Here is a 27,695-nt window from a genome sequence, read left to right on the forward strand (position 1 = left end):
CAGAGCAGATGCACCCTTGCCCCAGGCATGGTGAAGGTTTTCAGGCAGAAGATGCGTAAGGTGAATAACCTTCAGGATATAAAGTTTGATTCTCATCCCATTTGCTGCAGTCTGTTAGCAGTAGGACATGGCCCCAGGAAGCCTTGTCACTCAGAGAGTGCCCCAAACCAGTGAGGAACCTGTCTCCAACCTCCTGCTCCAACACAAAGGTACTGACACTACACCAGCAACTACTAGGTTTTTTTCTGACAGAGGGAGGCCCTTTGTGTCAACATGTAAAATCAATGCCCAGACAGCCCTACTATTAAAAATTAGGCAAACAACAGATTGACCAGGGGATACTGGAAAAGCCCCAAACATAGGGATGGACCAAGAGAAGTGCATTGCAAATATCTCCTGCTCCTTTCCCTAATATGACTTCCATTCGCATGCAAATCCCATCTCCTGCCATTGGGCTCCATGTATATTTGTGGGAGATTTCTGAGCTCAAACCACCCAATACCTGTGTTTGGGGTGGTAAAAAAAGCAAAACCAAAAACTAACAAAACACCTGAGCAGGCAATAAGACATATTCTCTGTCCTAAAAAACTTGCGTGCCAAAGGCACATGGCAGAGCAAGGGTTGGACTCTTTGCTGGATGAAGGCCAGGTGTGCCCACTCAGCCAAAGGATGTGGTGTAGTCAGGGTAGAAGAGAGCCCTGCTGCTCTCCTAGCAGTAGTCCACAGCTATAGCCCCCACTCTCCATGGAAAAACTCCATGGCTGAAGCAATATCTGGCCTCTGAACTCCTCTGCAGCAGATAATGACTCTGGAGTCACATCTTTATGCATTTCTGTACAGACAGTTTTACTATCTGCTTTCTGGGGAAGAAATGGGTGTAGCTAAACACTTTAATTGAGATACTGCTATCAAGCTGAAACTATACATGTATAGACACCCCCAGTCACGTATCACTGCTGTACCCAAGCAATACAAGTGACTCAAGACTTCCAGGCCACCTTCAATTTAGTGATGGTTTAGCAGCCCTGAATTACCATGTGGGAAGTGAAGGACCAGGAGGGCAAATGAATACTTTCAAAAGCCATCTGGAGCTAAGTGGGCTCCTTCTCTCATCCGCTTTGCACTGTGGGTTATTTTCCCAGGCCCTTGGGGCAATACCACACATGTTTTTTTCAGTACAGGGCAAAAGCAAGCTTTGCCCTCCTCCACTCCGCTGCAGTCAAGTTGTGTGGAGATTAGGGACCATGACTTTTGCTTAGGCAGGTGTGAGCCAGTGCAGTCACCAGGAAGTGACTTGGGTCTTGGCAGTGCTACAGTTTCCTCTGTGTGCAAGTGGGATCCCAATACACAGCAGGCTTCCCACTCCTTATTCAGTTAGTGGCTTGTCCCGGGCTGACCTGGATGTAGCAAGTGAGAAAAATACTGCATGAGGCCTCATTTAATCCTAGGTTCTCTTTTAACTACTAACCAAACCACCTCTGTACCAGCGTGTCACATTGAGAGGATGTGGACAAATATATCCATGCTGAGGAGTGGCAGAGGCTGTAGTCTGCATTTAGAAATGCTGAGCAGCATGTTTTTGTAAGCTGGCTAATTAGTATGGGCTTGAAACTAATGGCTGCATTTAACTGACAAGGCAATATGCCCTTCACCCATCCCTTGAGATGTCAGGAGAATTATTTCTTTTGAAAGGCATGCCTGTTAACCCATTCCTCTCTATCCACTTTGATCTTTTCAATATAATCCTTTCCCTCTGCACTTCTCTTCTTCATAAGGAGGAGACCGTGAATGTAAATCATACTGGTTTGCAGCCTTCTCTTCCTCCCTTGCTCGCTGAGTTGCATGCCTGGGTCTCCTGTGCCAGTGGCAGCAGACAGGGCATTTCTGACACTGGTCTCACATGAGGAGCTGGGGAAAAGACAACACTGTGGTCTTAAAGCGTTAGCACTGATGCAACCACAAAAAGATGCTGTTAGAGAAACTGAACTGCTGCAGATACCTCTGTGCTTCTCCAAGGCAGCAGGGAGGTCAGGAAGAGGCAGTGATTCAGCAAGTCACAATTTTCCTCCCAGGTTGTTCCCTTGGGTTCTGGATTAAACTAAAACTTGATGGCCTGGCATTTAAATGAGAAGGAGAATCGAGTTTTCTTACAGATCTCATTCAGATCCAAGTACTGTGCAATCCTGGTGCCATATACACCCATACACCCAGATGCTTGTGATGTTTTCCTACACAAAGATGCTTGTTAATACTTGACAAAAGCAGGTCAGAGTCTAAAGGTAGATAGTATTTGGTGGGGAAAAAAACAAAAGGAATATAGCAATAAATATTCACTGTTATTTAGGGCTAAATCTTGCCCTCAATTTGAAGGGTTCTGTACAAAGTTAGGAAATGTTTTATGTACCCAAAGTTGGATATAATGTTCAGTGCACCCAAGAATGGAGAAGTTAATTGCCAAATTGGCAAATACTTCTCAGTATTGTTAGCAGTGGCAAATCTGGCCTTATGTAGGAGTCAGAAGAGATTTCAGTGTTTAGGTTGCCCTTGAGACATGAGAGGCATCATTTTGAAAGATAAATGTTTATCTTCTGCATCTCCAGAAACATGTTTGAAGAGACTGTCCTCCCTCCCACAGGGGTCTGTTTGGCACTTGAAGAGCCTTGCTAGCTTTGCATTTCCAAATAGGGATGCCTCTATTTTGGCTTCCACATTCAAGGAACGGGCTAACAGTAGCTGTATTCCAGGAGCCCTGAGCAATTCTCCACATTATTTACAGTTACTGTAAGCTGCAGATCTTTAGGACTTCACAAGGTCAAGTCACCAGGACTTAAATCACTGCAGTGTGGAATTACAGTCCTATTTTGAGTCACCAACATTTTAAAGTTTTGCTCCAAGCCAGCAATTGCCTACAGTATCATACCAAATTAAAAACAAAACAAAAAAGGAGGAAAAAGGGTAAGGAAGTAAGAGAGGTTTGGCTGAGAATAACATTATTATAGATCATGCACCGAAAGGAGATGACTTCAGGGATAAATGACCCTTGCAACTGACTTCCCCAAGTCACAGGATGTCAGTTTGTGTTTTGAAGGCACCTACTATGTATTGCAAAGGACTGATGTGAAAAACTGCATGCTGTCCCCAGACTAAATAAGCGACGCTTTGTTTTCAGCTTAAAAAAGACAGAAAGAGGGAAAGGAAGGGAGGGAGAGAGAAAGCATGTCACAGATGAAAGTGCATTCTCATAGGTCACACCAGAGTGTCCTTACCTCAGCAAATGCTCTGGCTTAACCTCATAACTGAATAATCCTGCTATCTGATACTGCCTGAGAAATAAACAGCGTTCTTTAAAACTCTTGCCCATTTCACAGCACTTCCTTGTGACACTGCAATAAAGTAGGTTGCAGCAAGTATCCTGCATGCTAAGCCTCCAAATGTACCAGTTAATTACGGAGCCCTTTAAACCTGCTAACAAGACAAGCCTTGTTCTTTCAACCTATTGCTTTTTGCCAAAAAAAGAAGGAAAAAAAAAAAGAAAAAAAAAGTCTGTTGGGCAAATAAATCTTTCCAGAGAAAACAGATTTGTTTCCAAATCAGTCAACTGTGATGAACTAGAAAGGAAGAAATGTTATTCTTTCCAGGATGAAAGGAAAACAAGATCTCTCCCTGTTTACCCTGTCTCACCCATTTCTATAGAAGGTCAGTTTAATTCCTTCATTACTTTTTCCTGCTGTCTTATTTATCTTGAAGTCTTCTAGTCTTTTTCAATTTCACTGGCAAAGCCCAGCCTAGTTGGTCCAACATGGGACTGAACTGTGCTTTGCTCTTTACAGTCATGCGAAGATGCTGAATAAAGCCAGGTGAGATGTAAATATCCAGAGTTTTTCCTTTCTTCCTCATTTTCTCCAGTAAAAAAAAAAAAAAACCAAAACATAAATCTCAAGCGCTTATTGTTGATGTGTTTTCCTTTCAGCATCTTGTTCATTACAGATGCTCCTAAGCCTGTGAAAACAATCACAAATTCAGACTGCCCCAGTCCTGTATGTTGTGTCATTCTGAAATACAAACCCTTTTACTTTAAGCATCCTTTAATACTGATGCCTGGGACTGAGTCTGGAAGGAAGGAATGGCAGTAGAGATATAAGGCAATGTAATAAGCCAGAGAAAAGAGCTTTGCTATCTCCATAAGAGGTAGCTTTTAAGCTTTAACTCAGGAGTTTTAGGCAACTCTGGGGGTTGACTACAGTTCAGCCACAGTCAGTAGAGGCCATCAGGTTTGCTTGCACCAGCCCAGCAAGCAGGCAAAGTGTGTTTTGTAGGCTGGAGAGATAAAAGGCAGAACTAGAGATGGATATTCATGTAATAGTCATGGACTGTAAGAAAAGGTCATTAGATCAGTTAGTCTGATCTCCTAGATGACACCTTAACTAAAGGAAAATGCATCTTTCTGAATTCTCCTGTGAGTGCTCTTATTGTGCTGGGTTGGTTACACCAGTTTAACCTCTTCTGCCCTCACGTACAATCCATTGACTTTAGAGTATCAGCATCGACAAGACTGCCTGAAGGGAGGTATATGTTACCTGCCTTTATGCAGGTTTTAGTGTAAAAGGTTCAGACACATGATGAAGTGCCTAAGCCTTGTCTTCAGCCTCTTCTGCTGTTGAATTACGTCACTCATGCCTCAGGCACTGAGAGTGCAGACACAGCTACAGCAGCTTCCCTGGGACCAGGGAGCTGTGAAATGATGATTCAGGCACCATAACCTGATCAGGTGCCTGTGCCCTGAATGCAGTTGGGCAAGTGTAGAGGCAACCTGAGCTCATGTAGTGCACAGACCAAAGAAGCTGGAAGAGCTATCATGGCTAAAGTCTCTGTGTGAAATTCTTCAGTGGTATGTTGAACCCCTAGCCGCACCTGGTTCTCAGCTTGGCTTCTACAATCAAGGTCACAGCCCTGTTGAATCATAAAATGTGCTAAATCAGAAAAGAATAGGATATGATATATGGCAGTGACTACATGGTTCCATAGCTTTGCTAACAAAATGAGCAGCAATTTCACATCTTCCAGGGCAATTCCAGTTCAAGTGCCAATGTTAACTGCATCAGTCCTTGCAAAACAAACTAGCACTCCTTCATGGTCCCCTTTGGTCAGATTTTATCCACTGTCCTGGAGCTTCCAGTGGTTTTATTTCATGGTGTTGTCCTTCATCTACCCAGACATTAGAAGTCTGGTCAAGCATTTTGCTCTTTTCTGACTTTGGTGTCATAGAAGGCAGATCTTCTGACATGCACTGCCCAATCAGAATTGTTTTCCTTGCTTCAGTGTTTGTCCTTTTCAGAGGTGGTACAGGGCTTTCTGAAGTTGGCTATGTGCTCCTGCTGGAGGGAGAGCCTTACAGGATGAGGTTACCTGCTTATTTCCAGGGAAGATGGCAACCCAGGAAGAAAAAGCAGTCTTTCTTGGAGTGCTGCATTTCCCAAGGGCGACACCTTTGGAAAGGAGAGGCACAACTGTTTACACACACCCCTGGCACATGGGTTTCTGTTAGAAGCAATTGCCTTAGTAGCACTTTCTCCACACTGGATTCCGTGATGAGAACAACTGATTCCATAGCACCAAAGCCATTTAGAAAATGCTACCTCCCTCATCTTAGCTCAGGCACCTACTGCTGGGATATACAAACAGTTCTTAAATGCCAACTGATCTACTCTGCTTTCATGGGAATGTATCCATGATCCATCATCAGTGTTTAGTTCTCTTAACCTCCTTAGACTTCTGGGGGTCGTCATTTTGTGTTATTGTTAATACTAAAGAAAGTATTTCCAAACCAAATATACTGGCTGTGAAAATCATCACACTCCCATTGAAGTCAACAGGAGTTATTTGAGTGGGAGCAGATGGCACCTGTTCTTTTTTTTTATAGCTGGTGTTTATTCACTGACTCTAGATGCTCCTAAAATCTTTATACTGTCAACCCTTCTCTACATAGATCTAATCCAGCCTGCGTGAAGGCAACATTTGCCAGCTGGGCCTCCAAGATATTACACTGTGAAAATAACTACAGTAGAGGAGAACAGCTTTGGCAGCAACTACCTGAGTACTGGAGAAATGCAAGTAGTCAAAGGGCAAGATTTTGGAGGGTGCTCCCATAAACTGTCTGGTGGAACGTATTAGGGAGACATTCAGCAAATGTGACTGAGACCTTTGATTCTCTGCCAGCTGTCATGTTTGAAATTACAGCCATAACAATTAGCCGTGATTACTTCCCAATGTTGTTAAGTACAGTGCAAAGATCACCAGTTGGAGTAGTTTCCTTCTGTGATACTTAAGTTTGATGCCAAAGAAGAGTATCAGATCTCACAGCTGACGATTAGTGATGGATTGGCAGGTGTGCTCAGGGAAGAGATAGGAGGATCAATATTTATTGTTTATGCTTAGCAGGTGTCCCTCCAGACATGTACAGGCAGTATCTGTTAAAATACAGGCACTATTAAATAGACGAAGATAATAACATCCCCAAGTAGTCCCACAGAAGTTACAGCATTACCCCATGACCACAGTAGTCCAAGTAGAGGCCATCTAGTTTGACCTAGCCAACCTTAAGCTAGTCCTGATCAAAAGCATGAAGAAAAGATCTGTTCTGTTCCATGGCTGAAAGGATCAAATGTTAATAAATTATTGGGCTTTACCTAGAGCTCATGTCCACCATTGGAAGGCCACTTGGTTTAGGCTCCTAAGATCTTATAGGCAAAAGTGATGAGCAAATGCCAGAATTGGAAACCTTCTGTATGAGCACCTTTGATGCCAGGTAATGAAAGAAGTGTTTCCAGCTGAATTCCTCTGGTGATCATAGTCAAATCTCAGACAGAGCACCTCTCTAGGCAGCTTGAGATACTGATTACTAGCTGCATTCATTGACAGTATCTCACAGCATACCTTAGGAAAAAGTATTCATATTTGAAGAAGGATTAAACAAAATATTCTAAGCTTGATATACTTTAATATTGTATCTCAGGTTTATACTTTCAGTGAGTATAGGCTGAAGGCTATTTACTCCAAAGGGATTGGATAACCTCACCACAGCCAGTCCTTTCCATTTTTCCATTTAAAGTCTCCCATACTCTTACCTCATATCCTCAAGGCTTTCCTGAAAACTTTGAAGATGGGGTTTGTGTAGAGAGATGAATCAGTTCATCAGACCAGCTCGGAAGACTGCCTTATCCTTGTTGACCTCAAAACCAGGTATAATGCCAAAGGGTTCACCTAGAAATGCCATGACCCCAGTCATGCCCAGTTTGTGAAGCCTAAAGTTGAGGTGTTTGAGCCTAGGCTATTGTGGTCTGTAAAAACAGTTGATGCATACAAAATTACTATATTTAAGACCCAGCCAAATAACGCACCATAACTAACTCAATGCCTTCTTGAGTACCTACATGCTAACCACCACGTCCTAATCAGTGTGTAGTTCCTAGCTTGGCTCTGGGCACCTTCTAGCCAAGAGGTGTGATAAGGAACTGCTCAGTTCTAAGTGATCATGGGAGACAAAATCATCATTTACTCTCCCTGACAGAACAAAATACGACTCTTGCAATCAGACTTTGGTTAAATGCTTAAGGAAAGAGCATTTCTGCCAGATCAAACAAATGCCCACAGAAACCAACCTTGGCAGAAATTAGTTTCGTTAAACATTTGAACTGATCCTCTCTGAAATTCTTTTGGCAATGTTTATTCAGCTTTAATTGCTTCATGAACACATAACAATTTAAGCGGGGCCTTAGAACCTAGATCAAGCCCATACGGTTCATTCGATACAATTTAATTTGACCACTTGAGAGGCATAAACATTCTCAACTTGTGAATTAAAGGTGTCTCTGGAAGGCATTCAGTTTTTCACTAAATGTTGTTAAGTAGACAGAAGCCAAACAGAGCACTGTTATACAGAGTCAGTAATCTGATATTCTGCTATCATTACCATGAAGCTTTTTTTCACAGTAAAAAACACCTTAAAACTGAGATTCCAGGAAGAGGTGATTTTTTTAATATGAAAGAGTAGATGCTTTGTTCGTCTATAATTAATGGAAGAAAAATCTTGCTGAAGTTCGCATAAGTTTAAACTATACAAGATCTGGTGTTATACTGTTCCCTTACAGGGCACAACCTGGTAAGTAGTTATTGTTCCTAATTTTGCTAAGAATTGTGTGATTGTGTAAGCTTACCAAGTATACATCAAACTAATTCTATGTCTTCTCTGGAAACAGTGGAAATTTGTGGGTAAAAAAATAACTCTCAAATATTCCCTCAGCTCAAGCAGGAATGTTTTAACTCCACATCAAGGTGGAGGCTCAAACTTTCATTAAGTTATATTGAAGTCAATGGCTTCAAAGGCATCTCTGATGCTTTATTGGTCAGGAAGAAGTAAATAGTGTCCAATGACTGCTGAGCAAAGTTTGTCCTAAGGGAGAAGTGGACATGCACAGCTTGAGGCAAAAAACTTGTGCACTTGACCACCTTCACAGGGATAGCACTGCCTCCAGGTCCCTGAATTCCTCTTCGTTTGTCCTTGGTAACAAATATACAGCTGCCTCCAAAAATCCCAAGCACCTGCAAAGTGGACGCCCCAGAAAGTACTGACGTTTATAGGGTGTGAAGGCACATGAAGTCCAGCCTCACTGAGAGTTCTGGACCTGCTGAGGAGAAAGATCTTGGGTGGGGGGAAGCATCATGCAGTAAAATGCATCTTGTGTGTTTGGCCTCCGGTAGATTTAGGTCTGGGAGAAGAGTGATATCAACACATCTAAAGGGTGTTTCAGCCCAAGGTAAAGTGCTCCCAGAGCTCCCAAAAGTACTCGTCCTCTTCCAATGATTAGTGGGGGCATCTAAAGGCAGTCAGACTACTGACTTAAGAAGTGCCTCAGCACAGGCTGAAAGACAGGATGAATCTTGGTTGCAGAGTCCACAAAAATACTTACGCAAGCCAGTGGTTACCACTTTGATTTATTATGCAAAGAGGAAGAGAAAAGAGAAAAACAGGAAAGAAGAATGATCTGCCTTCTGAGCTACTTAAAGTAAAAGTGAAAGGACATTTGCCAGTCAGGCATTTTAAGACCAAACTTGGCATAACGCTGAGAGCTGACAGAAAAAAAAAAAGGTTAAAAAAAACCAGTTCTTGTGTTCATCCCTTCAGCTGCTGTTCTCTTCTAAAGACCTTTATCTTGCCTACTCTGGAGTGACTGGTGACCTACAGTTTGCTACCAAAAGACACCAGGCGGTTGACAACAGTGCAATTTGTCCACAGAAAGGCAACTGTGGAGATGCTCCAGCACAGTCCAGATAGTGGAGATGCTCCAGCACAGTCCAGATATCCTAGAGCTTATCTAAACACACAATGAAAACTAAATCTTGATACAGCACTAACTGGCTTTAAGCTGCAAGAGGGTAGATTTAGATTAGGTATTAGGAAAAATATTTTTCCTTATGAGGGTGGTGAGGCACTGGCACAGGTTGCCCAGAGAAGCTGTGACTGCCCCACCCCGGCAGTGTGCAAGCCAGGTTGGATGGGGCTTGGAGCAACCTGGTCTAGTGGAAGGTGTCGCTTCCTGTGGCAAGTGGATTGGAATTAGATGATCTTTAAGGTTCCTACCATCCCAAACTATTCTGTGATTCCATGATCCTCAATCCCAGATTAAGGTCACCCCTTTTTACCCAGACATGTTCTCTTTTGCAGTAGACCTGGCCAGGTAGATTTCTATCCCCAGGAAAACCAGGTAAAGGGGAAAAGTGACACTTGCCTACTTTGGCCAAGGGGAGAGAGAAACAATGGAGTCTTTCAAGGATAGGTACAATGTGGAGATAGAGGGACAGATGTCAGGGGGCTGCAAAACATATGAAGAGTCTAACTTTGAGGGTCTGGGACAGGCACAGTTGGAGAGGGTAGACAGAAATAGTAGGAATTGAATGGAAGAATAAAGTTACAGAATTTTGGGAGGGAGTGGTACAGCAAAAGTAGAATTTAACAAACTCTGGGACATGAGCTGAAGACATACTGGAAAGGGCAGATGGGGATGAGAACAGTAGGTCAAGAAGTTGCAGGCTGTGGCTGGGACTGGAGGAAAAGGAACAGAAAAGTGAAGTGATCTAGGGTCTCAGAGGTGAGAGGATAAGGAAAATAAAGTGTAGTTTTTTCCTCTCCCAGCTTTAACAAGAATACTTTTTATGAGCAGAAAGACATAAATGCATAGGACCTCCCTATTCTGTCCAAACTCAGGACGGAGGGATGCCCACCTACAGTCTCTCTTTAATTTGACCAGTGTGTTAACAATACTTTAAGTCTCAAAGTAATTCACAAGTGAGCAGTACTACTATTGGCCTAGAGGAGCAACAAGACTAGGCAGAGGTATTTATCACTTGTTCAGGGTAGGCCTGCTCTACAGACACCTCTGAGACTGCAGCGGGTATGTGCTTGTTATTGTTAACTGTAAACTCACTCAGCAACAAAAGCATAGAGCTCAGTTCAGGCTGCAAAAACTCAAATGAGAGCTTGAGCAACTGGACCACCTTCCAGCATGGACTTTCAGGGGGTCTTGTTCTTTAAACACAGATTTCTAGTGCCATTCCATATCTCTAAGGTACCCAAGAAATCTGTGCAGCCTGCCAGATACTAGAGGTCTTACATGAAACTTTTCCCTTTGGAAGGAACAAATGAAAGCCATACAGGTTATGTTTTGGTATCTTAGATAGCACTAGATGCCTCTGCATGAGTAAGATGTCCTCATAGTCTCCAGCAGACTACAGTTCTACTCCTAAAAAAGAGAACGCAAGGACTGCTACCAAGGCCAAGCAGCATATACTAGCTCCTGCCTATAGTGCTTAGGGCTTGTGCTCTCCTGTCTGTACTGCTTGGTTTTGTGCTAAGCAGAACCAGAAGGCTGCAGGCCCTGTGTGATGCTGTTGGTTTGAGTTGGAACATGCTACCTTGGCGTGCATAACCCACCCATGAGGACAAGCCTCGCTGCCCTGCAAACCCTGCCGAGCCTGCATTTTAACACTTACTGTAATTCTTGGCCCGCTCTCATTTTGGCAGCACTTGACTACAGACGTCAATTTAACACAATTATTAAATTTAAGATACATACCATGTAGGATACATCAGTCATCAAGTCCTAGGCTAGAGGTCTGGATATCAAGAGGTTATGCTGCTAGACCTCGTGATCAGAGAGTCAAACACACTCCATGCTACCCCAGGTGATATTTGTCCAGCTTATTCTTAAAAACCTCCAGCCACAGAAGGAGCTTTCACAGCTCTGCATGTCCCAGTCCACAGCAACAATGAAGTGAGCCACAGCTCCCCTGTACTCAGAAGGTGTTGATCTGGGAATCAGGAGAACTAGGCATGGCTTCTCAGTTGTCTTGCTGACCTATTTGGTGACCTTTCAAGACTTCCCAGACTTACAAAGAAAGAAATTATGATATTGACATTACCTGGCAAAGCGCTTGGTTGAAAAGCACTTCTGATAAAGATCTACAGACTAAAAAGCACCTAATATTATTAGCATTTAACAGCATTATCAATAATTTAAAATAATCACTATTACGAAAATCAGATAATAACTCATTTTAACATGCTTGGAAAACAAAGCTGCATCTAATGGTATTATTTTTTGTCCCTTTGTGGAGGGAACAATTTATGGGACTGCTCCCCTTTCCTTGACACCCATAAGATTTGGGCTGCAGGTTGCTGGATGGTGAGGGAGGAAATTCGTGCTCTGTAGTATTGTTTCAGCCCATCTGTGTTGGACATTAGCAAGAAAGTAAACAGCTCTCTCCCATAATCAGCTTACTAAACTCACCCTCTGATGGAGAGCCTGTAGCAAACCATCTCCAGATAAAAGACAATGAATATGGTGGGAGCACAGGGTCCTCATACACATAGTCCTTTGCCTTTCAGAGTTGGCAGTTTTGCATGGCCCTGGGGATCCTAGGGGTGTTTTTAGAAGGGAGGCTTCAAATGCATTCCCGACTCCTTTTTTGAGAGCAGACCATAATTACATGGGGAAAGTATAGCGGAGGTATTTGACTGCCAGGCACTGAAGAGATCTGCAGGAACACTTGTGTTTGCCTGGTGTGGGTTATTTAATCTGGAATGTTCTTTGACTTGACTCCCCTGCCCTCCTCTCCCCCGGCACACACAGAAGAATGCGGCTCTTGGGGACTTTAATCTCTTCCATGCAAGAATTTTGCCTCTGACATGTATGAGGAGTAGAAAAAGGACTGCAGCAACAAATAAATACCAACATGATTAAAAACAAAAGTATGGAGCATTATTAATGGTATGCTGGAGAGAATAGAAGCATGCTATGCCAGAAACACCTTCAGGATCTGAACAATATCAGGGCCTACACAGCCTGATGTTCAGGCAGCAGAAGGGGGCAAAGCAGCGATTTACTATACAAACAGCAGTATCTGAGCCTGCAGCTGGATATTTCCTGTTTGATTAGTAGAGTTGTTTTGAACTAGAAGGATAGATCAGGTGCAGGTCTGTGCAGGTAACCTGCCTCTGACAACAGGAACTGCCATGTTTTCTCTTGTTTTCATTATACAGCACACCTCCCACCCCCCTCCACTTTCCACCATGCCTTCTATGCTCACAGCTCTTGAAGAAGTTTTGACAACCTGCAGCCCATATGCCCTTGCTTAGAAGAGAAAGACAGCTGGATTGCCTGGATGCCCAGAAAAACTGTTGCGCAGAAAGGAGGCTGAGAGTTTGGTGATAGAAGAAGGCTCTCACCTTAAAAGCAAAGCTCTTTTCCAGCATTTTTCCCATTTTTGACACTGATGCATTTGAAATACAACTAGCTGATGCAGTGCTTTACTCCAGCACGTAATTATCTGACAGCTCCTGAGTGCTCAAAATGAGCACTCATGCAACCACGTGTAGATGGAGAAGGAAACAACTCATTTGCATACAGAGCAAATATTTTGTCATCACCTGCTGTTCATCCTAATGAGATTTTGCCAGACTCATTAGGATGATTCCAAGCTTCTTAATACCCACTGGGATTGCTTTATTATTTGATAGAGTCAACAGTTGGCACATGCCACAGTGTCTTTTTCTTCAGGTCCCTTGAAACCTCCAAAGGCAGCTAAACAAAGGCAGTGAGTAACCAGTTATGATTCTCTCCTCCCAGGATGTCTTAATGCTGACACCGGTGACTTGTAAGTATCTCAGTTAGAGGGATCTCTTTTTCAGCCCACTCCCACCGGCTTCTGGATGGAGCTGGCATCTTTTCATTAGGGACTGGCTTGTCTCTGTGTGGCTGAAAGCAAGGACCCTGAGGGTACCTGCTCCCTGCAGAGGACTGATGGGGATTTCTGTTTTTCTACTTCCCCTGCTAGTTTTAAAAATCTTTTTTCTAAACCCATTGATGGTGTTCTTTTTCTCTCCTGTTACTCTATCAAAAAGCTATACAAACAGCGGGAAAGAGCCCTAATGCACAGATAGGGAAGTGATGAAATTGAAAAAATAAAAAAATCAGCTGTTGATTCTTTCATGTCAATAAGAAACTACAGAAGATATGGGCATGGCCCAAATTTACATGGCTCTTTTTGTGCGCAAGCTTTCCATATGAGTTGGTGATCATGGACAGAGTGCATGCAACTGCAATAAAAACAAGCCAAAAATACAGAGAATACTTTTCCTCTGGTCTGTCAGCTGTAATAATCTGAGGTGTTCCAATCACATTAGCGGGGTATAATTGGTTTAGGTGTTACTTATAACAACATGGAGTAAAAAAAAAATCCCGAAGTGTGACATTTAAGTTGACAGTGTCACTTTAAACAAATCCACTTTAGATGATTTTTGCTTTGGGAGTCTCCTTTTACAAAAAGACCTTGCCAAGAGCCAGAGTAAACATTATGTTAATCTTAGATCAGCCTTTAATTTCTCCTACTTCCTTTCCCTTCCCCTTTCCTTTCTATTTCCTTCCAAGACAACAATATTATAGACAATTTAAATCAGACATGTCCATACCGGAACAAAATCACCAATAGAGGACAATAAACTCAGCATAGTAATTATTTCCTTGTCACGCCAACAATTACAAATGCAAAGAAAGAACAACTAAGTGCTCTTAACCTGATATTGATCATTTAATTTTCTCATACCATGTAATATTAAACAGGCTTATGCTACTACAGGGAACCCTGGCAACAATTAAGAGCAGACATGAAAAAGTCAGACTTACAGCAGGCTTGAGCAAGGGGGATAGCTCACTGTTTATGCCAATGGTAATAATTATGTCCAATAGAAATACTGAATTTAAAGACAGATTAATACCTAGACACAATTCACCATTTCAGTGAGGTTCGTATCTGGCCCACTTCCTGCCATGTTTGTGTTCACATGATACACACTGCTTACTCAGAGCTCTTGCAAGGCCAGCCTATTGGTCAATGGTTGGCATAGGCTAATTGGGAATTGTATGTCTACACAGTGAAGAATGAACTTGGCAACACGTTAACTCACAAGCATTAAGACTCACATGCTTTTCATTCATGCCATGTGCTGAAACCTCATCATAGCTAACACAGGAAGAGCCAAGTTTGAGGTGTTTGCAGTTGGGCTGGTTTCAAACCTGAATCAGCTGGTGTTCAGTCCACAGAGCATGTGCTCGCCTTTAGATTTGTTTGCAAAACATAGGTGCTGGTTGGCTTTTTAACCTACGTGATGCCTAGCTGTTCCTTCTGGAGACTATTAATCTCCTATTAGGTCAAATCATATCTGCCAGTCCTGTGTGAATACTTCAAATATAAGAGGATATCTCAAAAGAAAATTGATACCTATATTTAAGCAACTGAGTTGTACCTCAGCATTTGGTTCCCAGAATAGCTCTTCCATCACTGCTAACTGCACTGACTCAGATTTCAGTTGACTACGTTGGACGCTTACACACCAGGCTAACCTGCAGACACCAAGTGTATGCTACTGTTTCCAACTCACTGGACATTGGAGTTATCCTGCAATAGTATGGTTGGCCTCCAGTTGCCTCTCCAGGTGGACATGTGCCTCCTATAGGTGTTCTGCCGTATCTGTCAGGCCAGCCTGGGTACCTCAGCTATCTCATGGTATCTCAGATGGCTCTTGGTATCTATGTGTGAGCAACTTAACTGATCTCATGGAGTATATAAATTCAACAAGTATCCAAACAAGGTGACCTGCCAGAGCTGGCCTTGAGGCTCATACCTTGAGTGATAGACAAGTCTGCTTATGAGAGCAAACTCAGACCTGTGTTGAAAGCACAAATAAAAGCACAAAGAGTCACCATGGGAGAAAGAATGGTGAACAGACCCCACAGGGTGAGGTTTTCTTCTCCATGCTTTCATGGTGGGTGCAGTAGCGGTTCCTCAGATGTATTCTTGCTGGAAGAACTCTGTCAGATACAGAGGAAGTACCGAATTTGAACCATATGTAGGGGCCCTGCACAATGCAATCCCATTTACAGCTCCATTAATTTTAGTTTCTGTTATTTCATTTGTACCACTTTAATCTCTCCAGTCAAATTATCATTGTAGCCCTACCCAAATTAGCAGAAGGCTGAATTTTTCCTTTCCTGATTTATGTCAAAGAAGACAGTCCCGATTCAGACAGGTTAAGAAACTCGACCTCAAACCTTCTGCTACTTCTGCAAGACTTTAAAGAGAGTTCAGAATGTTTGGATAGGTTTGCTTTTGTTTCCATTTCCTGAGGGAAGCTGGAGGCATTGACGCTTGCAGTATTTCTGACCATCCCCAAATCCTCTAGCCACTGAAGGGAAGGAAGGAGAGAGACAGGCCAGATAGTCAGACATTTGCTCCAGGAAAGGATCATTAATGAAAAAGAAATGGATTCTAGTGATGAACACATGGTCTTTTAGGGGGTAAGAATGGAAAAGTCTGATAATGAAATTTCTTATTACTCCTTCTATTTTTCCTAGTCTCTATATAGATCCCACCATTGGAATTCCATGGTTTTCATACTAACCTAAAACCAAAGAAGCCAGAAGAATAAAAGTTGTCAGATACTGACCATGGGTATTTGACAGATGGATGAAGTTCAGTTCAATATCTTATTCACTTCCAGCTGAGAGTGTATGTAAGAGTTGGAGAACCAGGAGAAGTCTTTTCCCTCTTCTAGTCTCTGGGGTGAGAGGATGAGCCATATTCATCCAAATCTTGAAAACCCAGACAACCAGATCAGTTCAATTGCCTCTTCTTCATAAATGCATCCTTTTAAAATGAATGTATTTTAGGAATTCTGTCCTTTTCACTTTTCATTTAATTCTAGTTTCTGTGGGAATAGAATCTGACACAAACTGAATAATAAAAATTCCTGCTCTAATAAAAATGATAAAAGTTACATTTCCAAATAAACATATGTTATGCTACATAACTGTTTAAATCAGGAGCCTCCCATGCTGTGTATCCTCTAGTAACTCTTGTGCTTTTGGTTAACATTTACAAAAAGAACAAAATGTAGTTTAAAAGAGCCTTGCCCTATTTAAGATATGTAATTTAGTATTTACGAAGCAATGAGAATATATACTCCTTAAAGAAAATAAACAAACATGAAAGCCAAACAAGATTAAAACAGCTACTCTAAACCCAGGTTCCTGATGATTTAAAATATACCCACAGTCATATATCGTATTATAAATCTATTAATTCTGAAATGCATCCACATAGGTTTAGCCACAGAATTTCTTAATGCTGCCTTACTGTGAGCCATGGATAGTCTTGTCATCCTTGAACATCTCTATTACCCATCACTGTCAGCCTGCTCCTTGAAGAAAACTATCTCCCTCCTTATGACATTTCAAGAAAGAAGGCTCCATACAGGCTCCTCATTGACCAATAAGTCAATACTCTCTGCCTCACAGTTCAACTATTCTACACAACAGGAGTATGGGAGAGCCTCCGATGAGACTCTCCATTTCAGTTGCCCCTTTCTGTTCTGTCCAGGAAGTAAAAAAGAAGTCAAAGCAACCCCACATGAGATCACTCATGATTTCTTCCAGAAGAGACATTTAAACTCCACCTAAAGCTTATTATTAGGACTATATTGTTGCTTTATGCAAGCAAATTCTCTCACTGTAACCCATTATCTGATCTCACCCTCCTTGAACATGATAAAAGCGCTTGAGAAGGGCTGGTCCTATCTCCCTCTGAACCCTGCAAAGATCCTGGACTTCTTCCAGTTCGGCATCTAGCTGGCATGTAAAATGGAAACAGCACTAGTGACAGTGATGGATTTGCTCTTGGCTGTTGCCTGCTTTCACACTGCTGGATATCCCTACAGCATTTGACTGCATAAACCATGAAATCCTTTTGTCCACATTAAGGATGTTTGGTCAGCATTACCAGATCTAAATAACAATCTCTACAGAGCAAACTGGTGAACTTGTGCCCGGAGTAAGCAGACAGAATGCAGAGTAAGTTCATTTGTTGACTGACCTCACCTCTCTGTCAGGACTATGGCAATCACAGTTGTGAAAATATTTAAACTCAATTAGAAATAATAAAAAAAAAAAAGGAGAACTTAACAGATACTTTTGGCAGCTACTGTATAGCTTACTTGTTATGTAATTGAAATTGTACAAGCAATTAAAGGGCAATTATAATCAGCAAGTGAGAGAGTTGTGGAAAAATGAGATGCAGAAAGACAGCAAGGCTATGGACAATTCACTTTGTCTTAAACAGTCACTTGTCTCAGTGGTTCTGAGTTACAGTGCAGTGCCTGGGGGGAAGAGAAACCACCAGCTCCCCAAATCAGGTGAGTTTCGGGGATGTGGACACCTGGAAACCCCCAGATGCAGCAGCCAGAGGAGGTCAGAGCTGCACTACAAGACCTCACCTTCTCAGCGGTGGCCACAGCTTCCTCAAAACCCAAAGCTAATGCCAGTTGTTCCCAAGCTACTCTCCCCCCATTTCTGTACCAGGTTGTCCCCCTCCACCATGCCATGGAGCAAGGAGAGCTCTTGAACCAGACCTGTCCCTCAAAGGCTGTGCTGTATTTGTAAACCCATCTGATGTTTATCACAACACAAGTCCACGCACACAAGTCAACTTTCCTAAAAAGCTTTCCTACTTTTAGGAAAGGAGAGCAAACAAGCAAACAGATAAAAATCCCTTCTCCTTTATGCATGTAATACTTTTTTATCTGCTTGCCATCACACATATTTTGGAGCCTCAAAAAGCCTCATCAAAGAGATGGATCGTCTCTGCATGTCAGGCTTGCCTCTCCACTGCATGACCTGTGTGCTTGTCCTCACAGTCGGCAACATGGCAGAGAGGGCTATACCCAAATGCAGCCTGATGCAAGCGCATCATCTTCCCTGCAGGGCCAGAAAAATGCAGTATGACCTGTGTATGTCCCCTTGAAAACAAGGGTAGGGAGCTGGGGAAGCCTTCCAATAACAAACAGTGAAAATCAGAGCAGGAGAAGGAATCTGAGCTTGTATAAAAGTTAGTGGGTTTTTTATACACTGCACATCTCATGTTACAGGCTCATGTTCATCAGTAGCTCGAGGCAGCCATTTTAATAAAAAAAACCTAGGCAAAGTTTAGGGAAGACATAGAGAAAGAGGTGCATGTGTGTGCATGCTTTTAGCAGTGCTGTTGCTGACAAACTGAGTTGATAAGTACATTTCTTGCTTGGGGGGACCCCTCAACTCTCCCCCTTTTGCCACTGCAGAAAGAAAACATAAGATGTGTCTACGAAGCCACAAGAAAAACATGCTAATATGTCAGGGGGCCTTTTATTGCACTTCAGACTCTGAGAATCTGCCTGCAAACATCCTTCAGTAACTTCAGCATGAGGGTTGCCAGATGAGCTACCCTAGATAACACTGGAAGGAGTTAAGGATGAAAAAAACCCAGATGCAACCCCAGCTTTAAACCTGCCTGTTTAATTTGGTCCTGGATGCCTAAGCATATGTGCCAGGTATTTTTTTGTGCTTCTGGGCTTGGATCAGCAAAACACCTCTATTCCAGAAGGCTCTTGTTTGCATTCTCACCCTCTCCTCCACCGCACCACTTTGTTCTCTCACTATTTCTCCACCCCATCTCTTTAAGGTGTCCTTAGTGGAGAGCAGGAACATCTAATCCCTTCTTGTTGGGCCAGGTATGTGGGAAGGCCTTTTTTTCCTGTAGAAAATCAGGAAGCCTGTGTGGACGAAAACAGTCTGTTGTGATTAGAAAGCAGGCAACAAACAAGAAGGCAGAGGCCTTCTGGGCAGTTACTCCAGGGAGTTGCTACAAGCCACAGACCCGCTGTGATGTTGCTCTTTATTTAGAATCATAGAATCACCGAATCATTTATGTTGGAAAGGACCTTTAAGATCATCAAGTCCAACTGTTATCTTAGCACTGCCAAGTCCACCACTAAGCCATGTCCCTAAGCATCACATCTACAGTTTCACCACAGGCACCACTGTATGTTTCTCTGCTCTTGTCAGAGTAAACAATAATCAGGCTGTATTTTACTCCTTCCACAACATATTTTTAGGGCTTCATTTGCTATTAACTCTCTGAAGAAGGGCAAAGAGTGCACACCCATCTCAGCACATGCACAGGAAAGGCGCATCCAGCATCCCAGCCCTGAGGATGCCTCCAGTCAGGAAAGCCAGGAGCACCAGAAACCCTAAATTGTCCTTCCCATAATGGAAGCAGAAACACCACCCCACTGACACACTCCCCATTCCTGCCTGTGCAGGCAGCATAGGGCTGGGACTGGTAACTGAAGCCTGCATGGGCAAAGCATGCCTGTCTTGACGGATGATGTAGTTATTATGACCACAATAGGGTCCTTCCTCTCAGAATCTGCAAGAATAAGTCTTTGATTTACTTTAGCTTTTTACTTCTATTTTAGCTTTTGATAAAACCTACAATATTATAGCCAGAAAAGCCTGCTTCTGCCCCTGAAACGCTGCCCAAGGAGTAGACAATAACAAGTAGCATTGATTTATTGCTGCAGAGGAGGTAGAGAAAGAGGAATGTAATAAGTGCCGGAGAGATGAGAAATGCACTCGTTCACTCACCCCCTACACACACACTCACAGGCGCTCCAGAGAGGGAGAGGAGGTTATCTGCCATGAACCAGCACATTGCTGAAATTCTAATGAAGCAAGAGCCAAAGCAGGTAGGTGGTGGTAGAAATGCTGAGCTTGATGCACATTTATCATCTTCAAACACTGAACACAACTTGATGAGGAATGTCAAGAGAAGGGCACCCTGCCACTTGAAAAAATACTCTGTAAGAAAGATAAAACTGGCTATCTCCTGCACAGAATTAGAATAACTACACTTTATTCCAAAACAAATCAGAGACCCGCTTTGACGGAAAATGAATTATCTTGGCAGAACAAGCACACTAATGTTAGAAAATGTTAATTTGAAATTACTTTTGCTACCTTAATTCGTCTCCCATGCCTACATGCATTATACATACATGGTTTGTACTATCTGCTCAGACATTGTTTTTCCACACGGCTCCTTCCTTCAGTACGCAAATTAGACCTCCTCTGTGGCTATGGCAGCATCTCTACTTCATGTTATTACAAAAGCTAGAAGTAAATGAGGAATGGGACTGCAGGGAAGAGAAAGTACAAAATTACATCCTTGGATCCTATCCCCTCCTTTGTTCCAGAGGGCTTGGAAACACTGTTCAGCTGAGCTTTTCATAGATGGGCTCTAATTGTGTCTTTTTTACTTTCTAGGTGCCTGAATTCCAAGCCCAGTGGTTTAGTTTGCAGAAGTGCTGAGCTCTCAGACTCAGCTGAGTCAGGGAGAGCAATGCTTAGGTAATTCACAGCATCATATCCTATAGTAAGAGCTCTGAAAAATCAAGTCCCAGTGGATTTAAACTGGGCAGCTGCAGTGCTGACTTAGCTGCCCATTTGCCAAATGACAATACCTTGATATCTCATCACAAAGAAGTTTTGCTAAAATGAAGCAACTAATACTTGGGGAACTCTTGTACTACAGATGTGAGCACCATAGAAAGTCCCATAAGGAAAATGTATTCTAGGATTCAAAGAGCATAGTATAAATCAGGAATATACTGGAAAATAATGTATTGAATAGGTGCTTGCTAGCTGAGACATGTCCTTTTAGTGCACAGCGTGAGACTAAAGGATTTTGGATACATGAAGAAACCCCAAGTGCAATTAAAAACAAAATTAAAGGGAGTTAAGTAAGGTTGCATGACATCCACATGACTTATCAGTAAGGTAAACATCACGGTGTTAAGATTTGCTGAGGCAGCTAAAGGACCACACCTGTAGAGTGAGAGCCTGCGCTAACAGTACATGAGAGAGGAAACATGCTGTCAGCAGTGATTTCATACAACAACACTGACAGCAATGGACTGGGAAATGTAGGAACAGACTCAGTCCAGGCTGTGGACTAGTGTCTTCTCCTCCGTGCAGAACTTTAAATGGTCACCCTTGTCCTAACCCACTTCTGCCTCACCCCTTAGGACTTGCCCCACTGCAAACCTCTGCCAATCTCAGCAATTCCATCCCATTCCATAAAACCTGTGGGTTTTGAGCTCATCCTCCCAGTTTTAGTCATGGTAGACTGCCTGTGCTGGTTCACCACATCCAGGTCCTCCACCCCTCTCCCCACAATAGATATCAACCTGAATTGTCCCCATAGACCCCAATTCCTTGTCTGCTCTGTTTTCCTTTCCCTTACACAGCTATCTTTTCATCCACATAGCACTGGAGACTTTCAAAGGGTAAGTCACAACATTTTTTTAGGTAGCCTTTTCCCTCAGCCTGAGTCCTGGTCATGAGAAACAGCTCTAAATGAAATTCTCCCCGCCAACCCCCATCTGAGCTAATTCAGCCTGAGGCAAACACCTGGATTGGAAAAATTTACTCCAATGGTCAAATCCTGGCAAAACTGTAAATGACTGGAAAATAAGAAATCTTACTAAAATGCAAAACTGTCAGAGCTACCTGTAAAAACCTTGAACTTGAGAGAGGGTTGAGCTGCCCTGGTGTCCCCAGACATATGCCCTGGCCATGTCTTGTAGACAGCTCGGGGCTGGGTATGTATCAGCAACCGCTATAGCCCTGTCACCCTTGTTTTCACCAAAAGGAAAGCTATCTGCAAGCTGCAGTGTGACCTGGATGACTGTGGGAAAAGCACCTAAGAGAGCAGATGGCTCTGCTCTTTAAGCTGGGTACACGTAGACCCCAAGAGCTCCTCCTAGACCCCTGAGAGACCCAGCGACAGGTTCCAGTCAGGATAGCAGTGGAGCCACAAACCTCTCATCCTCATCCCAAAGCAGCCCCACAAGCAGGCAGGAGATGGTCCCTCACCCCCAAGGGAGCTACTACCCCAGTGGGTCCCCAAGGTGACCGACATGCTCAGCAAGGACTTGCTTCACTGGAGGCATGTTGTCTTTTAGTCTCCAAAACCAGTATCCATTCACTTCTGACAATGTGAACACCTAGCGCTGTCGTGCCTTCAGCACACTGTGTTAAATGTTAAGGTTAAACATTAAACAGCAATAAAAGATGGTCTCCAACACAATCCCCCAGCTCTTTCTCCTTGCTGTGGATCTACTTGCTGGCCTTGAGCAAACTGCTAAATCTTTCTGCGAACCAATTTCCTCAGTTAATAAACTGCTGTGGGATTCAGTGAAGATCGATTTATTAATGTTTGTGTAGCATGGGAAGGTCCTTCAGGGGGAAACTCATGGGAGAGCAGCATTGTTACTCTTATCTTCTCAGAGTTAGCATCTAACACATCTGCTCAGGGTGACCCAGTCCCATGTCTGGCCTATTGCTTACTAGAAAGTACAGCAGAGTTTCTATGGTACAACGAAGCATTGGAAATAAACTGAGAGGGATTTATAGCTGCATTTTCTTGCAATGTGTTATAATAGCCATCATTATTTAATCATGGAAACATGATCCGGCCAGAGCCGGATCAAGCACAACTAGCTTTGCTCAGGTGTGCTTGTAAATTTAATTTGAGTTCTTCTACCTTGTGCAGAAGTTGAATGCAGTATAATGTGTGTGCTGGAAAAATAACAAGTTGTATTATGGTATAGAACAGGAAGCCTTCTATAGTTGCACAATAAAATAGTAAAATTCTGTGCATGCAGTATTTAAATAGCACCATTCAGAAATGTATTTCAAGGCTTTATATAAACAACTTGCCTGCTACACCAGAGCCAACGTGTCAAATCCCATTAAACAGAAGAATGCCATTGTAAAAATAAGTTTTCAATATAGATTTAAACAAAGCATTCATTGGACATAGGTATTATTAACAACTGGACATAGGTATTATTAATACAGGTCCCAATAGGAAAGTGAATCCACAACATAAAATATTTTCCTGTGATGCTCTCTGCATTAAAGCTGCTACAGTGGTTTTATTTAAAAAACACAGTGCCTATGTGTCCTGCAAACCAGACTGGATGGGTCTGGATGCTTTTTCACTTGCATTATCCCAGCAATTAATAAGTGAAGAAAAGGATTGAGGAGAATGTGATACACAGGTAAAACATGGCAAACTGCAATCCTCCACCACACTCCAATCCCCATATTTTTTCCATGGTATTTCCAGGCTTGCTGCTTACTTCATTATGTTCTTCTCACCCACCTACTGTCACACAAGTCATTGATCAGACATGTAGGTTTAAGTACTTCTAATCCCCCTGCACTGCTAGCTTCTGGAATGCAGCAGAGGTATCCACCACTGTATTAGGTCATGTGGCAGGAGGCAGCATATTTTTGGGCCATGCACATCCATCTGCATCAGTTATTGGGTCTGAAAGACCCTTCATGGGTCACTTAGTGGGACAGAGGTGCCTGTTCATGGGCACGGAGGGCTGTTGTGGGGCTTTGGCTGGGAAAGACACAGGTTCCTTGGCTGCTGCATGATGCAGGCTTTGCCCTTCTGCCTTGGGAACTCATCTGTGTGAGGAAACACAGGGGACAGACCAGAAAGAGACCAGTATACTGGGAATGTGCTGTTTACTGGCATTGTCAGCTGCAAGGAGAGGAGAGGACAAAAAATCTTGCCTTGAAGTCTCATTTTGACTTGGTATTAGGCAGCCTTGTTGCTGCCTTCAGAAATATTTTTGCAGTCCAAAATGGCTAGAGTATACCTGTGTTCAATTTGCCAGAAGAACTCGACAGAATGTGCCAAAATAGTATGTCTAGTCCTGGAAACAGAAATTATCAAGCTTTTCACCAACTAAGAAGTTGGTGAATAGCATACAAACATTCAGTATTGTTGACTTTCAGATACACCTTATGAGTAAGGCCCTGGATGCTGGTTTATTTGGGTTCCTGGAAAATCTGCTTATCTCTAAACTGTAATGTACAATCAATACACTGAAGGAATTTTTTAACATGTGCTTCTCAGTGCTTGTTTAAGAGCTTGATCGTTTTCCAGCAATATTTTGTCATTCACTACCTCACACCAGCTTTATCTTAAAACTAATACTGAGAGCTAGTTGTTCCAGACAACTGAAATGTGCAATACACGGAGCCAACACACCAGCTCCCACGTCATATGCATTTCAAATTACGCAAGAAGTGGTGCTTATTGTGCAGAAAACCATAGAGTCAGCTCTGGTGATCTCCAAGATGACTCACCTACTCTCACTCTGCTACACAATGCTAACTTTGCTGTATATACCATGTATCTACATGGATATCCAGATTCATTGTCTCAGACTTTGACCTTTTTGGCTGAGATCCCTAAACAAAAGGCTGTCTTTGCTTCAGGCTCTTCCTACAGTCTGAGGAGGGGAACATGCACCTTGGGAAGGTGGCTCTTCTCTTCTCTGCGCTGCGTCATTGTAGGTAGGCTGCTCCCCTGGCTGCTCCGTTGACTGGGGGAAGGAGCCTCAGGCAGGGCTGGCAAGCCTACAGTGCAGTGTCCCAACCAGCCTGCCCTGCCACTGCTGGTGGCCTGAGAGGAGACCTTGCAAGGTGTAAAAAGCTTACCAATGCTCCTCTGGGGTGACTCAGCTCCTGGCTTAGGTAATTCAATTAAATAACTACATTTACACAGACAAGCCCACAGTGGCTGAGATGGCAGTCCCACTCTGAGTTGGAGACGTGCCCCATCAAGCCCCAGTGGCTGCACTCAGGCTTTCCCAGCCTGCAGTGGCTGTGGTGGCTGAAGCACCCTGACAGTGCTAACCAGAGTGCCCCTGTCCCCATGCAGGACTGACTGTCCCCTGGCCGTTTCCACTGACAGCCCTCATTTCACCCCTCCTTCCATCACCGTGTTTTGCCTTTTCTCGTTTCCAGTGTTCGTTCCCAAGCACTTACCACCTCCCCGCTGCCTGTTTCTGCAGCTGCTGCCTCACACATGCTTCCTCTGCTGTTCTCTGGGTACACCCTCTCCCTCGAGCATTTATCTCCCACAGAGCTGCTGCTCTTTCCCACCAAGCACGGTTTCACCCCTGAGTTTCAGACAGCACTGCAGACATTCACCAGACTCCAGTCCTCCGGGGCTGTGTCCTGCAGTAAACAACCACTGCCCCTGGGGACCCCAAGTTCCTTCCTCAGTCATGGGGAAGATGAGAATTAATCACAGAGCTGCAGCACTCACTTTTGACTCCAGCCACAGACCAGCAGGGGAAAGGGACTGGAGCAGCCCAAGGGTGTTATGGACATCTTCACAGAGTAACAGGTTCCTAGTGCCCTGATGTACAAGGTTAGCTTCTCTAAACCTGCTAAACATCTGACCTGCCCAGTTCCCCTATACTGTGTCTCTTGAGTGAGAGGTAGAAATCTTCTTCCTTAAGTTTAAATGTCTTTAAAAGGAAATAACTTGTACTTTAGATGTGCCTGCTTGTCACCATAGACAGGGTCTAGGGATACAGATTCTTGTGTAGGTGTGCATGCTGCTTTGCAGGAGGTATATGATCCTAAAATGACAGACAGTTTGTAGGATGACATGGTGAAGGTGACAGTCCACAGGGTCTGGGGCACACTCAGTCCAGCTACAAGCATGTAAGAGCCTGGTCCCCTGGGCCTGGGATGCAGCAGGTCCTTTTCCACAGAAATAACAAACCAAACCGTCTTCCTTCCACCCCAACCCTTTCCCCTCGTGTCCGTCATCAAGCCTGGAGCAAGACAGATGCTCTAGGGGCAACCTCCTGCCCACATTAGGGCTGAGTTTACAGTCTCAGCATTATTTCTTTCTTATAGTCTCTTCATTCTAGAAATGAAGAGCAGGATTTCTGTCTTCTAGTCGGAGGAGACTAGAGTAAGACTTTTCATCATTTCTGATGAGTCAGCTACTGTAACAAGGCACCACAATGGAGTTATTGAAGTTACAGAGTAGGAACAAGAGCTTGAACATCTGAAGAGCATTGTTCTTAGGACTACAAAGTGCTCTGCATGGCCTATTAATAGATATGGTCACAGCCCACTGCAGCTGTAGGCCCACTGAGCATGCCCTAGTGGTGTTTAGTTGGCTGATCACACTCTCAACTCTTTATTTTTCACCCTACATTACTACTTCATTTCCCTCCTGCTGTTTCAATCTGCTGATTGATCCAGAGTCATGGGCTGGGGAGAGAAATGTATTTATATTACAGAATAACTATTCTATATCGCCAAGTTAAAGGCATGTAATCGAGCAGGGCTGCAGATGGAGGGCAGGTGTATTTCACAGCTGCTCTATCTCCATTCTTCTGCTCCAATGAGGAGTGAAGCAGTGCATGTGCGTGCATTGGGGACTGGGAAGGAGCAAGTCAAAGCAACTCTTTGTGTGGAATATCAACGTGGGGCAGCCTGCTCTGGCGTTTGTGTCACAACCACAGGCTGTCAGGAGCACCAGAGCCTGAATGAAAAACCCCAATAACATAACTATTTCATCACTAGTAAGGCAAACACATATGTATTACACTTAACACCTCATATAGCAGAGGAAAAGTAAAGTTTCTTACTGATAACAAATAAAACCAGACAGAGCAGTTATTAGTCCTGAATACGGCCTAACATGGTAGGTCCTCAACTATCCTGGTTTGTCAGAAATATATATGTCTTCCTCCCTCACCCCCAACCTAGCTTTCCAAGCTTGGAAGGTCTCTCTATGCCAAAGATATAAGGCCAGCCTCACCTGACCATTGTGTTGAAAAGCCAATGCCACCACTGCAGAGCTGTAGGGCTCAGCCTGGAGTGGCTTAGCTGTTGGTGGTGCAAACAGAGGGTGAATCCAGTCTTGCAAGGAGGCTTGGGCCCACAATTAACTGTCAGTGTAGGCCAATGCTTTGTGCTGTTTTGAGTCCACTCCTTGAGCAGGCAGACCCAAGTAATGAAAGTATCTCCCAGTTCAGAGGAGCACCCAGGGTCACACAGAGCTGTCTCTGGCTCACATTCAGTGCTGCAGGCTCCGTAATTTTCCTTGGTGTGTCAGGACACTTGCAAGAACCTCTGACTCAGGTTTCAACATCCTTGTACTGAATGTCATCCTTAGGAAAACAGCGCTTTGTTTTGATTCCAAAACTGAGATGTTTGAATCCATACACATCTTCTGATAGCTGCGCTCATGGTGGAAAGAGCTGCAGCGCCCAACAGTTACCTTCTTAACTACTTCTTACATGTTTTGAGTAGCATCAGTATCAGGTTATGATAAAATTTTGAAGAGCAGCTCCAAGCTCTTTTTGCCTCTTCAGAGCT

At 43.4% G+C, this 27,695-nt stretch overlaps 1 protein-coding gene and 1 long non-coding RNA gene across 3 annotated transcripts in view; one reads left to right on the top strand and one right to left on the bottom strand.

Annotated features, from left to right (window-relative positions):
- LACC1 (laccase domain containing 1) overlaps positions 1-27,695 on the top strand; it is a 264,433-nt gene that overhangs the window by 125,084 nt on the left and 111,654 nt on the right. The window lies entirely within an intron of this gene.
- Positions 1,215-26,378, bottom strand: LOC133271361 (uncharacterized). The gene is made up of 3 exons (XR_009744101.1): positions 25,335-26,378; positions 15,315-15,422; positions 1,215-1,397 (listed from the first exon to the last, which is right to left on the bottom strand). It is a non-coding gene; the product is annotated as an uncharacterized LOC133271361 (long non-coding RNA).

The sequence above is a fragment of the Pezoporus flaviventris genome, unplaced genomic scaffold (genome assembly GCF_033815535.1).
Source record: "Pezoporus flaviventris isolate CSIRO_AGI_PZ_B2104156 unplaced genomic scaffold, CSIRO_AGI_Pfla_v1 ptg000025l, whole genome shotgun sequence".
In the NCBI taxonomy this organism is placed as follows: domain Eukaryota; kingdom Metazoa; phylum Chordata; class Aves; order Psittaciformes; family Psittacidae; genus Pezoporus; species Pezoporus flaviventris.